This window comes from Ambystoma mexicanum, chromosome 3q, assembly GCF_040938575.1.
Source record: "Ambystoma mexicanum isolate Mex_15411 chromosome 3q, UKY_AmexF1_1, whole genome shotgun sequence".
In the NCBI taxonomy this organism is placed as follows: Eukaryota; Metazoa; Chordata; class Amphibia; order Caudata; family Ambystomatidae; genus Ambystoma; species Ambystoma mexicanum.
In genome coordinates this window covers 978,605,741-978,622,633 of record NC_090926.1, presented here as the reverse complement: position 1 = coordinate 978,622,633, position 16,893 = coordinate 978,605,741, and the positions used below count along the sequence as shown (strand labels likewise).

Sequence of the window (16,893 nt, the reverse complement as noted above, 5' to 3'; positions counted from 1 at the left end):
CGGTGCCCTTACCGGTACCGGTAAACCCTTACCGCCTACCGTGTAATGAGGCCCAAACTGTAGAAAGTGACAGATGCAGTGAGAGTCAGACATTGGCAATGCATGGCACTGTCAGCAGCAGACCGTATACACTGTACAGTAACACACCATAGAATACTGAACTTTTAAATACACTCTGACCTTTGTCTGGACTGCAGGGACATTTGTCGAGGGAATACGTGGCTGGACAGAGTCCCTCATTTATTTCAGGAGTCCCCCCACTTTTTTCAGAGGGCTCCTTGATAGGCTAATTTCATGTGACGCCACATTCAATTGGTATGTTAATGATACCCCCACTTCTTTTTCTTACGACTTGACACCAAAAGGTTGGCAAAGCCAAAAGTGTAGTGTGCATAGGTGGAGGGTGTGAAGGTCCACGCAAGAAATTCCTATGTAGTATCACTTTTTTGTGCAGGAAGGTGGGTGAGGCCATTGGCTGTCGTTTATGCAGTATCTGTTCTGTCTTGTATTCTACCTAATGTAAGGGAAGGGTAGCATTGCATTTCAATGTGCTGTGCCCTTCTTAACTGGTTGATGGACAGGTGCACTTCCAGTATTAGAATGCAGCTGCTACAACATGAATGGGTGCCAAAATATGGGACCTGGCAGCCATGGAAAAAGTTACATACTGAATCATGGGAGAACATCAGAAATTCCTCATGGACTGGAATATGGTGATTCAATTCCTAAAGAAAGACTCAAGGAAAACATGGCGCCCGAGAAGGATGCATCTGTTGGGTCTGTTCTGATGACCCCCACTTTCAGTAGTCTAAGGAGGAACTTGATAGGACCCGCCAATGAGAAGAGGGATAAAGACAACATGGCAAGACTTTCAAGTACAGGTGGAAGGCGCACATCAGACCTACGAAGGAAGGAGGTGAGTGGAAAATGGGTATTGGGGTTGGGGGGGGCATTTGTCACGTAATATGTTTGAAAATGCCAATAAAAATGAATATGAAAAGAATGCAGCTGCCATGTACCCAGGACATTCAACAATTTTTTGTATGTATATGCACAGGTATTGCATTTTATAAGATAACAAAAACACCACAGTTTGCACCCACAGACAGGTCAAAGGACGTTCAACGGGGTATGTTGTCTCGCCCTATCCCCTGATCATATTAATGATGTGTACACAAATTAGTATTCCGCAGACCCAAGCTCCATAATTCCAAAGTTTACACCTGGGACCAAGACCAGAGATGCATGCTCTGTATCCAGTGATTGGATGCTACTGTACGCACACATTTTTGCAATACAAGTTGAGGCCCACACCTTGTGTTTCTCTGACTGTTTTGGACTACAAAGACAATGGGCCTCATTACGACCCTTGCGGAAATGGAAAAATGATGGCGGAAATGCAATACCGCCATCGAACACCGCTCGTTGCGATCATGACCCGTCACCGTAAAGTACGATGCCAATAGCGACACCGCATTGAACGGCAACGCTAACTGCACCAAGTACGCGCACGCGCGCCTTGCAAAACCGGAATCACCGCCATGGCGCAACGGTACGCGAATTCTGACCCTAGCGGACATGTACTGAACGCCATCAAGCACGTCGTAAAGTACCATTCCGCCATGGCGAGAAATACGGCAACGCGAACCAACCGTAAATGGCCCACTGAGTGCCTGTACTCCACTCCCTGGCCTCATTGCACAACTCCTGGCAGGCGCAATGTACTCACACTATCCAACCAGTGAAATCCACAATTCACCCATGCATGCCAACGTAGAAAAGCATGCAGGGGCTCAAAGCGCCCCGTGAGTGGGCATCCATGTACGGCATGTCACCATAGCCGTACTGACGCAGCACAGGCATGTGAAGGTACAATACATCAAAATGAAAATCAAGAACACATGACACAAAACAACAGTAGACCCCCATCGCTTGCCACCAGCGCAAGGCAACATCCAAAACAGCATCCTGAGGGGGATTGCACCAGCCCTGTACTCATGCCAGCAAACAAACCAACCATCAGCAGAAGCATGTACCACACAAGTCGGCAGAGTGACTGAGCAGCCAGGCTCATCCCAAGAGGGGCCGATGGGAGCTGCAGGGCACAGATGGCATCAATACAGAAGCTATTCCAATGGACATGACCCCAGTCCCCCTCCAACAAACGCACGCAAACACAGTCACCTGTGACCAGCCACATTCTGAACAACCCATCATTCCACCAATCGACCTGGCTGACAGGCACCAGTCGGCCAAAAGCCAATCCCCCGCCCCTGAACAGCACATCATGTAAACAGTCACAATGGCAGCCCCCATCCGTGACCATACTGTGCTACGTAGGCAAACGCGGCCAGTACTGTACCACACAACTCAACTCAGAAGGCGGAACACAATGCAGATCATCACGCAATACATACCGCCACAAAGCGAAAACTCGCCACATCACCTGCAAAGAACAACGCAACACGACAAATATCGGAATACAATTTAAATGCACATCCAAATGACAAAGGCCCCACAGCAATTTGCAAAATACCACCAAAACAACCATCATCACCGAGGGCTGCATCTGCAATAATTGACCGGCTTCCACTTGTGTGACGCCCTGTACCATCATGGCACACAGGGCCTACATCAACGTTCCAAAAGGCAACATGGAAGCGGCAAGAACCGCAGGTCCGTCCCATGAGGCAGGCACTAGTCGAGCTGAAAGGCCGAAATGTTGCACCTAGCCACCAGTACAGCGTAAGGGCATGTGGCCCATTGGCGATCGTCCCATATGATCGAAATGGTGCTCCACTGATTCACCCGAAGCTGCAGGAGTCGAGAGTAAAAACCATCTGGAGGAGTGGCATAGAGATGGCATCTGCAATAGGGCAGGAGATACCTGTCACCCAAAAGAAACACAAATCAACCGATTGCATTACGGGACTCATGATGCATTACAATTTTCATTCAACACACCAAATCCACACCCATATGCATGCTAGCCCACTCCAAAGGAATATACACACCCCTAAATCAGTATCGAATCATAACGAAACCAATCGAGCTAAATACACCACTGTCAACGTCGGTTACTGTGCATGCGTCCGTCAAGATAGAACCCATGACATGGGATTAGTAACGTGCCTAGACACAAGTGTATGAAGGCGCGTCGAGACAGGGAGGATCCGACAAGGGCAGATAGACGTATGTCCCACTATGGCAGCCTTGCATCACATAACGCAGGGGAAGGGGAGTGAATCAAAAAACCCATGTACATGGCAGACCCTAAACGGAATCATCAGTCCATGCATCCACACATCATTCCCTCATCCCGCAATGAAAACGCATGAATATTCACTCACATAATATGTGAAACTTCCATCGCGTCTGTGCGTAATGCAGTCCGCAAAAACCACTGTGCCCCTGGCCGGATCTGTAGTGTTGTGAAGCAAGATGGATTTGGGAACGTCCTGCCTTATCGTCCACAACGCTATTGCGCATCCCATTCAATTCATATCATTCATTGCCTGCTCGTTATGGGCCATGTCCCAAGGACATTCTACAATAGAACGTTACATTTCCAGCCAGACCTGTGGGCGTATCCTCGCCGCTACTTCAAAACCCAAAATGCTGGCCTTCGAATTCCTCACTTGCAACATTACGTCGAAAATGCTTCTGTGAACGCTTGCATTCACAATTACATCAATGTAGTGCGGCTGTGTGTCATGATGCTAACTGGCTGCATTCACAAATGGCACGCCACGCCCGTCGGTGAAGTACATTACTGTGCTGCATGAGGGTCGGCCATCGATCGAGCCCTACATGCCACTGACTCTTCACAGGTATGTAAGCGGCTGCAATCATAGCATGTGTAACAATGGGAGCATAGCATGAAGATCAGTCAAAGTACATCACACTGCCATCGGGATTTGATACATGATTCAAATCCCAAGATGCCATGCGGCCAAATGCAGCCTTACGGGCGGGACGTGCTCGGCCAGAAGGGATTGCATCTGCCACAGATTCATTCAATCAGCACAGGTGGAGGCCATACAGGCCGACAGCACATATATTGCAGACCCAAACCCCTCCCACAACCACTCCCACTCCAAAATGCTACCGGCAGGACTAGCGATGTTGGGCCTGGGGTACCAGATAGCACTGCAAGTGCTACAACTACAAGAAGACGACGAACAACAACAGGTACAACAACCGGGCGCACAGGGGAGACGGAGGAGAAGGAGGAGGAGGAGGGCAAGGCAGGGTCAGCAAGGCCCACAAGCACTGCCACTACCACCACGCAGGCGGCCCGCAATCCCACACCTCCGAGCCGATCCGTTCAACCTCACTGCTGAGCAGATCCACACCCTCTACCGTTTGGACCGGGACACCATAATCGCCATTGTGGACATGACACATGCTGACCTCGTGAGCATGATAGATAGCCCAACCGCCATCCCACCCCTACTGAAGGTGGTGTCTGCACTCCACTTCCTGGCCACAGGCACCTACCAGCACACAGTGGGACAGTTGCATGGCATTTCACAGCCACTGTTCTCACGGACACTCTTCCAAGTGCACGATGCCCTCCTGAAGCACGCCGACGACCACATCACACTACCACGCACGTACCAGGAGATTACCAACGCTAAAGTGGGATTCCATGCACTTGGCGGCATCCCGGGTTGCATTGGTGCCATCGACTGCACCCATGTTGAATTGGTTGTCCCACATGCCATGGAGGTCCAGTACCGCAACCGGAAACAATTTCATTCAATCAATGTGCAAATGGTGTGTGACTCCAACAAGATATTTACGCATTGTTGTGCCAGATTTCCAGGATCTACCCATGATTCCATGGTCCTGAGGAACACAAGAATACCACGCTACATGGAGCGACACGCAGGGCACAGATCCTGGCTACTCGGTGAGTCTCATTCCATGCATGACATCGTGGCCCATTTGATGCGTCAATGACCTTGCAGGGGGGGGGGGGCTACTTAGCACTATCATTCCACTGACACCCTTTATTCGTCTCATACAGGTGATGCCGGGTATCCACTGAAGAGATGGCTCCTTACACCAATCCGGAACCCACAGAACGAGCATGAGGAGGACTACAACCATGCCCACTCACGTACCCGTGTGGTCATTGAACAGGCATTCGGCCTACTGAAGGCTCGTTTCCGCAGCCTCAGCAGGTCTGGCGGGGCACTCATGTACAGCCATGAGAAGGTTTCTAAGATGGTCATGGCATGTGTCATGCTGCACAACATGTGCATACGTAGGAATGTGCCCATGCCCCCTGACGCTGTACTGCATGCACCTGAAGATGATGATGATGATGAGGGTGGGGATGTGGAGGCACCTCAAGGAGTCCATGAGGCACAGGATGTACGTGCAAACCGACAGAGCATCATAGATGCATGCTTCTAGCAACCACGCATGGTGCCTATTACACGGAAAGGGGACCTGTGGCACTGTGTGTGTGTAGTACAGGCACATTGTGGACTGTACGCCTATGAAGGCCTCGTACGCAAATATCAATGTCCACACATGTCATTGGATGATAATGAGGTGCTGTATTGTTAATGTGAATTGATTTATACACCCTATGGACCCGCCACCCAGTGAAGCCCAACACACCCCCTCCACCCTACTCCCTCCCCCCCCAACACCAGTGTCCGAATATGCATGCTGTCCGTGGGTAGACGCTATTGCAAGCCCCCTCTACGGGTATCAGGGGCACCCCTGCCCGTGGAGCGCAGGTTCCTGCCAGATCTGCGTTGGGGGCTGCCCTGGACGGAACTTGCCACGGATGATGTCTCTGCCTGCTCGCGTCCATGCATGTCTCTGAGGGTTTGTGAGAGCTCCGAGAGCACACGGCGCACAGCAGCAAGTTCAGCACAAACGTCTTTGGACGTCGCATGCAGTTCCCCCCTCAGGCTCTCGGTGCTTTTCTCCATTTGTGCTCTCAGGCTCTCGGTGCTTCTCTCCATTTCTCCCCTGAGGCTCTCACTACTTTTCTCTATTTGTGCCCTGAGTGTCTCGGTGGATGTTTCCATGGCTGCCCTGGAACCCCCGCATTCATTTGCATGGTCCTTGAGTAGCGTGGACGCTTCCTGCTGTTGCTCGATCAGCAGGTCGAGGGACTGTTGCCTCTGCTGGGCCATGGACATTTGCGGTGGTGTGACAGGGGGGCTGCTCAACACATGTTGCCTTGGCACAGGACTTGTGGGGGTTGGCCAGTCGTCGTCTTCAGGGTGCCCCTGCGTGGTTTCGTCATGGTGTAGGGGATGGAACATGCAGGGGGATTGGGAAAGGTCATGGATGGTACCTACGTCGCCAGCACTGTTTTCCGTGTCGGAGCATGCTGGCATGACAGCTGTGTCACCTATGGTGCTGCTACCACCAGAGGCAGTGCCATCAGATACGTTCTTGGGGGGGACCTGTGGTGCTGGGGTTGTGGACTTGCTGGCTGCTGGGGTGCCTGTTGCAGTCCCCTCCAGTGTGCTGCCACTTGATTCCTGCTGCTGCCGTGTCTTGATCCTTGCACCTGAGGTGGAGGCTCTTGGGACGTTGGTCCTGGCCCTCTTTGCAGGCGTGCTGGTAGGGGTGTCCTGCAGCTCGTCGTTGGTATCGGACCCTGTGGTGGAGTAAAGAGGGGCGAGCGTTAGTTATGGGTCTGTCGGATTTGGAATGGCAACGTATCAAATGCATTGGGGTGGTACATGAGGCTGATTTGGGACTGGGCCTTGGAGGTGGTCTCATTTTCGTGTGGATTGAGGATGCATTCATTTGGCTGCCTGCAGTTAGGGGGTGCATGCTGCACATGTAGGGGTTGTTTATGGCTTCTTGATTGATTTGTTTGTTCATTCTGACTTTTAGAGGGCGCTGTCAGGGCAAAGTATGTATTGCACTATGGGGTCACATGGTACTGCACATGTTCGTGGTTTGTGGATTTCGCATTGTTTCTCTTGGCCAACCTACCTGATTCTCCGGATGTCGGCACTCCTTTCTCCATCCCTCCGACTCCCTCTATGCTCTCCATTCCTATGGTGGAGGCGCAGATTTCCTCCCAGGGGGTCAACTTGATGGGCGACTCTGAACCCCCCCCGGTAGCTGTGGCGATGTTCCTGTTCGCAGAAAGTATGCTGCGTACGCGGATCCGCAGGTCGTCCCACCGCTTGCGACATTGCTGTGGCGTGCGGGGTGTTGTCCCCACCGCACTTACGCGCTGTGCCACCAGGGCCCATATGGCCTTCTTGTTGGCAAGGGCCGTCCTGGTCATTTGACTGGAGAAGACGACGGCGGCATTTTCCTGGAGGGTCTCGGTGAGCACGGTCAGTTCCTCTCGGGAGAAGTGTACCTGCCGCTTGCGGTCACACGCTTTCTTGGCTACCTTTCCCATATTTATTTTTTTGACTGGGGTTGCTAACGGGTTGGGATGTGTGTCAGGGTCGGATTTTTATGGTTGTGTTGGGATTCGGATTTTATAGTTGTGCGGCGTGCTGTTTCCCGTTCCGGCCACATGCTTTTACTTCCGTTTCCGTATATTTACGGTGGCCGTAATTTGCGGTGCCCGCTCGTTACGGTGACCGCTCATTACGGTGACCGCTAAGATGGGTGGCGGTATTGCACCTGGTGCAGCGTACGGCGGCGGTAAGGGCCGTTTTGGGGTCATTTCCGCCATCGCAGCCTTTCGGATTCCGCCATGGCGTAATGCTCGTGCCCGATGGGTCGTAATTAGCCGCACTTTGCTCCTTCGTGCAATGGCGGAAACGCTATTTACGCTGTTGCGGTCCGGTCAGTCAATTTCCGCCAGGGTCGTAATGAGGCCCAATGACCACTGACCATGCTGTCTGAGGCTGATGGGAGTTGTTGTCAAACATGTATGGAGAGTCCAAGTTTGAATATCCATGATTAGTTCAGTGGCAAGAATGCCCGTCCTTCATGCGATGGTATGTTTTTTGCAGATTTCAGGTATTCTCTTTCAGCATGTGCATGCTGTGATCTGATGATGTTGAATAGCAGCATAATGCATTATGCAGCTTCCATAAGTCTTCCATAGGGGATGAGCATGCTAAACTTGGCCATTGACAGAAGAGCAAATGTGTACACGAGAGTTCAGATAGCCATAATGACAGACCATGTTGTTTTCAACTCTTAGGGCCTCATTACACGGATGGCGGTAAGGATTTACCGGTACCGGTAAAATACCGGTACTGGTAAATCCTTATCGCCTTACTACGAGGTCCCTTTGCGGGTTGGGGGATTTAACGCCTGCTTTTTGCAGGCGTTAAAATCCAACCCGCAAAGGGACCTCGGAGCTAATTACGGCACCGCAAAATTGTGGTGCCGTAATTAGCGCATTCCCCATTCCCATAGAGCCCTATAGGGCAGAAATGGAAATGGGGAAGGGCAATGATGGAAGGGGGATTTACCGCCCCTCCAACCTTGGAATGGGGCGGTAAATCCCCTTTCCACCAAGGTGGTGCCAGTATTTTACCGGCATGAGCCATGGCGCTAATAGCACCATGGCTCACCGCCTACCGTGTAATGAGGCCCTTAGTGCTGCGTTGTTCATGTTAAAAAAGACCTTTTGAGAAAAAAAAAGCTGTAATGTATAATTGCTTATGTTTTAATGTTGCATTGAATGTGCATTGAAATGACCTCATCCCTCTTCCACTCCGACCCACTGCCTCAGCTTCATGTGTGAGCACAGGAGATACCTGGGATCTGTCCTTAAAAGTGAAAAAGGAAAGGCTAAAGGATTAGGCATGTGCATTGATTACTTTCATTAGACACCATCATGAAGTGACAGAGGGAAGGGGCAACATCTGTTGTGTGTGGCACCCAATCACCCATTACGTCTAACTAGAGGGGCATTACCAAAGTCAATAGCAGAGGAGGTGCTTAAATTCAGGATTGGATATGCCACTCTTCTGAGATAACAGTCAAAGGAGGAGAGGGGGGAGAATTCACGTGGGGGGCTGGGGTTGGTGCAGTGGGGTGGTATACCAAGACATAAAAAGCATGAGCTACATCCTCAATTGGGCTGCATTTTAAGCATCACCCTCAACAACGGAGCTGTATCTCTTTGTGGCAGGAGGATGTAATGTGTGTACGTTATCCTGGACCATAGCAAGAATCACTGGAAATTGATTGTCAATTTTGGTTTATCTAGGCTTCATCGCCAAACCAGTGTATATGAAGGAGTTTGTCTCAGTGGAAACGAGCTGGGTTCAATTCGCACCTCTGCCAAAAGCCTTTTACAATTGGCCTTTTTTAAAATGTATTGTGGTGCTATTGCTTTGATATCCTCAAGCTATTTCATTAAAAAAAAACAATAAGAAAATAATCTTTATTATTATGGTGCAAAGTGTCAAGTGCATGGAGGTGAGACGAAAAATCCTTGAGCCGAGCACTGATTCTGAGTAGAGCAGTTTAGCGGGGTGAGGAGTGGTCCATCAAGGAGTTTCCTGCACATTGCTCTGTTTCTATTTGTAAATCAAAACTGAAAATCATAAATACATATTTGATAAACACTGTTGGTGTAAAATGTACAGATTAGTGAACAATGAAAAGTAGCAATGGTGGGAGGGTCACATTTTGGTCACCCAACTGATGAGGCATTCACCTAGCAGACTAGGCTAACACCAAGTTCTTATCCTGGTTCCCTAGCCTATCCTGGTGCACCATGTAGGGGTTCAACTTATTCAGGTACGGCTAGCGGTCAGTGCAAGTGTACCATGACCTGGATGAGCTATGGCTAATAAAGGTATGTAGGAGGAATCTTAGTACCCACAGTACTGGTGCTTTCTCGCTGTTGGTACTGCAGTTTCACAATGCTGGTGGCTTCACAGATAGCATTAGGCCCAGAAATGATGGTTCAGTTTGAAATGCTTGGTTTGAAGGCTGTGGCATTGCTTGGCTGACTGGACAATTTGTGTCCTTGTTGAGTCACAACAACCAAGTTAGCATAGGTGAGGTGTCCGGAAAAGGTGTGTGGCAAATACAGGGACTTTATCAGATCAAAAGACAGTGGGGCACCACCACACAGTGACAGAGACCCTCAGAACAGCAAGACTTGTCACAGCTTTGGACATGACAATGAAGGACATCTGTTGAATGAGAAAGTTACCTTTGAGCTAGAAGACTTGATGAGTTGGGCTTTGATACAAGATGGCTACGTGTGGGTGGGGGGGGGGGGGTAATGGAACAACAGAGAGTGCATGGAATGGCATTTGGTGAGAGTGGTAAAGAAGGAACACAGTTTGGGTTTAAAATGATGGTAGGAGAACAATGGAGATTGGTGTCGCATGCATGTCCATGGGTGTTGCGATCTTGGTGGCTCTAGGTGTATACTGTTGTGAAAGGAGGTGTATCTTTTTCAGAAGCATCAATGCAAGGTATTGGTAACTAAATTACTGCCACAGTCTGGCATGCATGGTAAGCATGGTTCAATGATTTGATGGGGTAAGTTGACAGGGTATCCGTTGTATGGTACTAGGTTTTGTTGTCACAGGGTGTGTTGCATCTTCTGCCAGGGTTACTGGGGTAAGAACGAGTGTAGGTATCTGATTTTTAGAAATGTGTTGGGCAAGAAACATATATGGCTATCCAGAGGACAAAAGGAGTGGTCTTGCAACATCAGCAATGACTGGTGTTGGTCTAACAAATGGCCACCATGTGCAACTCTGGGTGACACAGAGAGTTGGTGCGAGACAGACACATGGGTGAGACAAAATGAGGCGGGGTGGGGGGAAGAAAGAGAGAGAGAGAGAGAGAGAGAGAGAGAGAGAGAGACAGACAGAGAGAGAGAGAGAGAGAGAGAGAGAGAGAGAGAGAGAGAGATCCCTTACGCCTTGTCACATGTGTCTGTCCTCTAGGTGTGATTGTCAGGCATGAGTGATGCCATATGGATTGTGGGAATGTGTCACGCGGAACAGCATGAGGGTTCTCTGTTCGTGTCCTGTCTTACTGTGTAGTGCATGTGCCGTTGTCTGATCTTTTCTAACTTACTCTAAACTGTTCTACTTCGAATTTACGAATAAAACAACGCCATCCCCACTGATCCCTGTAGGTTGAGAGGCAGAGGACGTGTAATATGTAAAGTGAAATTGCCTCCAATACATGCAGCAACTTTTTTTAGTTAAAGTACTTAGTTGCCCGTTGCCCGGGGGCGATCATGGGTCCGCAATGAACTGACTACCGACACATGCGCTTTCTGTAGATGTTGCTGGGGACCCTCACAGGTTTGTGTGCAAAGCCGTGCGGCTGACCTCCCACAGCCTCCAATTTCTGCCAGCTTACTTTTGAGGCATCACTGGTACAAAAGTACCAACACAGCCGTAGTAGAGTTTGAGTGGAGGGGGCGAACGGGGATACAGCATGGTACACTTTTACTTTCAATCAGCGCGATGTTCTTGATCTGCCCTTTTAGCATCTCCTGCTCAAGTCCTACCCAGCAGACCCTCAAATTAGGCTTTCCTGGTGTCTGACCCTGCTTTGCTCAACAATAAATAGCATTGGGGCTCATTTGGCATATCCGCGTAATTACACAGAGTGGGCCTCATTACGACCCTGGCGGAGTGGGTTTACGCCAGCGGTATTCGCGGCGGACCCGTCCGCCCTACTACGAGTTCCCGTAGCGCCATGGAGCGTTTTCCGCCTGGTTTTTCCGGGCGGAGAAATCCATGGCGCTACGGGACCTTGTTGTTAATTACGCCACCGTATTTTACGGTGGCGTAATTAACGCCTTCCCCACTCCCATTATGCCCTATGGGGCAAAAATGGGAATGGGGAAGGGTAAAATGGGGAATGGGGATTTACCGCCCCGCCAAGGTCGGAACGGGGCGGTAAATCCGCCAACCCCCATGGCGGTATCGGCAGCTTTCCGCCGTGCTCCATGGTGCATATTGCACCACGATTTCCGCCAGGGTCGTAATGAGGCCCAGTGTCTGTTACGACTGCACTTTAGCATAGACAGCACCGCCCCATGTAATTTTTCTAATATGTATGACTGAGCGCGAAATGGGAGAGTAAAAGGCAGCGTGCATGATTGCACGCCGTCCTGTTGCACTCTGATGTGCAAATGAAGTAAATAAAGCCTGCCGTATATGCATAGGTTTCCTATGAGGTCTGCCGGCTTTTCCGCACTTATATCACGCTCCATCAAAAACATGGTTCATCACACCCTGCCCTCCCCAATGCAGCACAGCAAATGTAATCGGAAGAGAAGACAGCCATCCATCCGATGGCACTCTGTGTATCTTCTGATGGTCAACTAAGTGGGCATTTCCAGACCGCTGCTTCCAGCAAATCAATCTGATCGCTGAAGGAAGCGGCCCATTACACTGCGAGGAGTCAGCCAGGCCTTGGTCTATTCATCATTCCTAATTAAGAAGTAATTACTTATAGATTCTGCACTCTTTATGTATGCCTCTACCATGCTAACACTGTGTCTATGTTTTTTCTTCTGATTCATTTTACTCATGGGGGTGGGGATTAAAGGCTCTGTGTTTTCTGCAAAGCATTGCCATCTAATGGCCTGATTACTCAATGGTAGCTTTCATTACACCGAGACTTACTTTTACTCCTCAAAATCTTAAATGCGAGTCAATTTTCTCTGTGGAGACAGCCTAACCTGCTACAAGTAACTTCCAATTGAATACATGTTAAGCTCAACCCACCACCGTAGCCTCCTGTATATCAACCAACCACCTGGCTTTGAGCAAAAATCTGCATGATGCCCTTGGCATGAAAGAAGAGAACAGCACAGTGACAAGGAAGGGAAGGTCTTAGGGCCCGATTACATGCTTGGCAGTAGTGGTAAAACATCCAGGAACTTGCTGTTAGCAGATAAATTATTAGTTTAATTTTGGCTGTTTTTTGTGCCAGATTTTACTACCACACAAAACCAGTAGTGCATGCAGTAATTACTAGATGTTGTTTGATTGCATGCAGTAATTACAGGATCTCCTATGTGACTCCAAAATAGGGAATAGTGGTATGGTCTGCATGGTACCCAGTAAATTCTGAATGAGATAACGCTAAAGAAGTATGGAGGTATTACTGGCTATAATAGCTCCAAACCCGGGAGCAGGCTCTTTGTACAATGAGAGATTTTGGTATGGAATCACAGCATGATACAGAGTTTATACAGAAGAAGACAGATGGAAAGATACCATGAAGCAGCCACACAGAGCTCTTACACAGACACTCCCCGATCTATGCGCATGAGGTGGCCATACCTCTAATGGAGAGCCCTTAATTAACCAGTGCAGTAGGTGCCTGTTGTTGCTCCCAACTCACCCATTCTACTACACCTCACTCACCTCACCCTACTCACCCCTATTACTTCACCCACTCTAACTCATCACACACACACGCTCAACCTCTCCAGTCTGCCTCAACCCACTCAACCACTATTCCTCAACATTTTCACCGACTCTATCTCACTCATGATACTGCACCTAACTCATCCACTGTAGCTTGTCCAACTCTGCCACCAAACTTACCCACTCTACAACACATACTCTACCTCACCCCACTCTACATCACTCCAATCAGAATCTACCTCACCCACTCTACCTCACCCACTCACCTACCTCGCATTTCCTGACTGTACCATGTTGTCACTCTACCTAACCCAATCTGCATTACTCCACTCTCCCTAACCCCATGCACCCACTATACTGCAACCATTCTAACTCCAACAACTCAACCACTGAACCTCACCCAACTCTACCTCACACAACTGACTCATTCTTCCCATGCTGATGCACAGGCTCCGTCTTACCCAACTCATCCACTCTACCAGAACCCACTTATCCATTCCAAACTCACCCCACCCACTGATTCTACGTACACCCTTTACCAGACCCAACTTTTCCTCACCCTACTTACCAACTCTAGTATAAGCACTAAAGTTCACTCACCCACCCTTTCTTACCCAACTCACCCATTCTACCTCACCCCACTGATCCACTCTTCTTCAACCCCCTCTACCACAACACTGTACCTCAAATGTTCTTATCCATTCTCCCCATCCCACTCAGCCATTCTACCTCACCACACTCTAGATCACTCCACTAACTCACAATAGCTCACTCTCTCCACCTCACACCATTCACTGATCTCTACCTCACCATTTAACTCACCCATCTCACACAGTGTACCTCATCCACCCTACCTCTCTCACTCAACCACTCTACCTCATCCCACTTTATTGCTCACCATGCACCCTCTGTACACAGCACCCTCATCCCCTCTATGTTCCCTAGTCTGTTACCCCACACTAACTCTACCTCACAGACTACCCAAGACCAATACAAGTCACCCCCTCACCCAGTTTGCCTCACACACTCTACCTCCCCACCACTAACCCACTCCATCACACCCCATTCACCTCTACCTGAACTCACTCACCCATCTCTGCCTTACCCCACACACCCACACTACCTCTTCGAACTAATCTACTTTATCTCACACCACTACACCTTACCCTACTCACCCAATCTACATCACACATTATACCACATCCCAATCATCCACTTGAAGTCACCCCACTCTCACCCACTCTAATTCAACTACTCCACCTTGCAACAATCAGCCAATGTACCTCTCCATGCTACCTCACCCCACTCCGTCTCAACCCGCTCACTCCATATACCTCACTCACTCTTTCTCAACCCACTAACTTAATGTACCTCTCCCACTCTACCTCACTCTACCCATACTTTCTAAACGTTACTTTACCTCACTCTACGGCAACCCCTCACCAAGTCTGATGCTTGACAGCTGTCACTTAAGTTGAAGGCCAATGGGCGGAGAGTTGGGTGTGGTAAGGATAATACATATTGATGCTTGCCACTAGTGGCAGAGGCTAAGGGGGGGGGAGTGGTGGGTGTGTGTATGGGGCATTTCTGACCCTTTTATTGGGAGACATTTGTAGACAGGCCTAGCAATATACTTGCCTGACACTTTATCTTACTTTTAAATACTTAACCTGTCTCTTAACTGCCTCCAGCAACCCCTACTTACCTGAGCTCAGGACCACCTTCGTGCTCCTCTATGGGAAGTGAAAGCGGGATGAAAAGGCAACATTTAGCATTCCCCAAACCCTTCAAGAAGAAACAGTAAGTTATAATAACTTCAAACACATACAAGGAAAGGCAGACAGCAACATGCTGGTGCATGGAGCATTTAGTTAATGTTTAGATATGTTCCAGCTTCCAGTATACCAGCAGTTTTTAAACTTTTGTTCTATGAAAAAGAGAATCTCAAAACACTACATGTACTATCCCTAAACCTAAGCAGCTGGGTAACTAAAACAGGATAGTTCAAACACTAAAAACAGATCTTTAAAAATATAATACAGAGTCCTTAAAAATATATAAAAAAGAGTTAATTCAGTGCACTGTAACTATAATACACAATGCTTACTTGGGAGACAGCCTGGCCAGAGCTGTCTCAAGGTCCTTTTTTGTTGAAGGTCTTTCGTTTTTCTGCTTCAGCATGGTCAGCTGGCGGGCTGTCAGGGCAGCAGCAGTGTGTGGGTGGCCCCACAGTTCTTTATGCATATGTTAGAACAGCCCAGGAACTCAGCAGCGGCAGCTCTGTAGAGGAGTCCCTCTAGTTCTTTAAGGCCAAGCTGCTTATGTCAGATGCCGCCTACGGTTAATTTTAGCGTGGGTGTCCCTAATCAATTCCTCAACCCGGCTGTGTCGGCCTGTAATGGCCTAACGAGTGGATGGGGCCAACCTTGTCCAGGGTGGGCGGGGGAGGGGCGGTAGCTCCACTAGTGGTCCGCCTTGGCAGAGGACAGCCTCTTCACTATCACACGGCTCTCCCCTCCATATCGCAGGGATCTCTGCACATGGGATGGAGGACCAGGCTGGTGACGGGTAGGAGCGGTGCCCAGAAGGTGGCAGTGAGTTTGGACGTAGCCCTCCCTATCTGGGGAGCTCCACCCATTGAGCCTGTGCCGTGGCAGTGAGCCTGGAAGTCAGGGATGCCGAGCAGAGTCCCGGCTCGACCCTCCATCGTATATGTTTGGCTGCAATTGAAGTAACAGCGCTCAACTCGCACCAGTAACATTATATTTTTATTTTATTTTGAAAGGTTCCCCATGCAGCATCATCCGGCAGGGGATTTTTCATTTTTATATTTTTTATTTTCGATTGTTCCTTTTTGCTTCTTTTCCCTCCACATTGGCTTACAGATGGGATTTAGGGGGAATGTTGACATCTGCCACAAGTGCAAGGAGACTAGATAAAGATCATTAGGTTGGGTTCAGGGGGAATATTGATGGCTGCATCTGATCAGCAGGTGTAAGGGAAGGGATATGGTGCCAGGGGGATATGGGACTCACCTTTGAATCCTCTTAAATTCATTTATTTTATGCTTGCAAATTTGGGTGTGGTCACCCTTGAACTGTTTGTTCACAAAGGCGAGGATGGTGGTCTACAGAAGAACAGGAAGGTCTGTCGCTTTGCCCAATCCATCAAAGTTCATTCTCTTTGACCACAGCTAATGCTACTCAAAAATACGAATCAAAAGTGAAAACATGTTTAAACAGTGCTTTATTACCTAGGCAGTGCCTACAGATGGTAATAATCACTTGCTCATCCTCTGGTGAAATATTTTTCAATGCATAATTGGCCAACTGGGGACCAACACTCTTTTTCCTCTGAGTCACGACGTGGGGGCACAGGTTGCAGTTGGGCGACAAACGGGTAGGGGGCAGTACTTTGTGATGTCAAAGGTTCAGCATGATGTCAACGGAGCAGGTGGGATCAGCATGGGTCTAGATAGGTAGACGGTGGGGGTGCAAGGGTGGGGCAGGTGAGGAGAAGATGGGTGGTAAAAAGAGGTGTACAGAGAGCAGCTAGAGGTCTG

The 16,893-nt window shown here is 49.2% G+C and overlaps 1 long non-coding RNA gene across 2 annotated transcripts in view; it reads right to left on the bottom strand.

Moving 5' to 3' along the window:
• Nucleotides 1–15,598, bottom strand: part of LOC138583140 (uncharacterized) — a 340,263-nt gene extending 324,665 nt beyond the window's left edge. For both annotated transcript variants that reach the window (XR_011305166.1, XR_011305167.1), the window contains exon 1: nt 15,439–15,598. This is a non-coding gene — a long non-coding RNA (uncharacterized lncRNA). The remainder of the gene's footprint in view (nt 1–15,438) is intronic.
• Nucleotides 15,599–16,893: the final 1,295 nt, after the last annotated feature.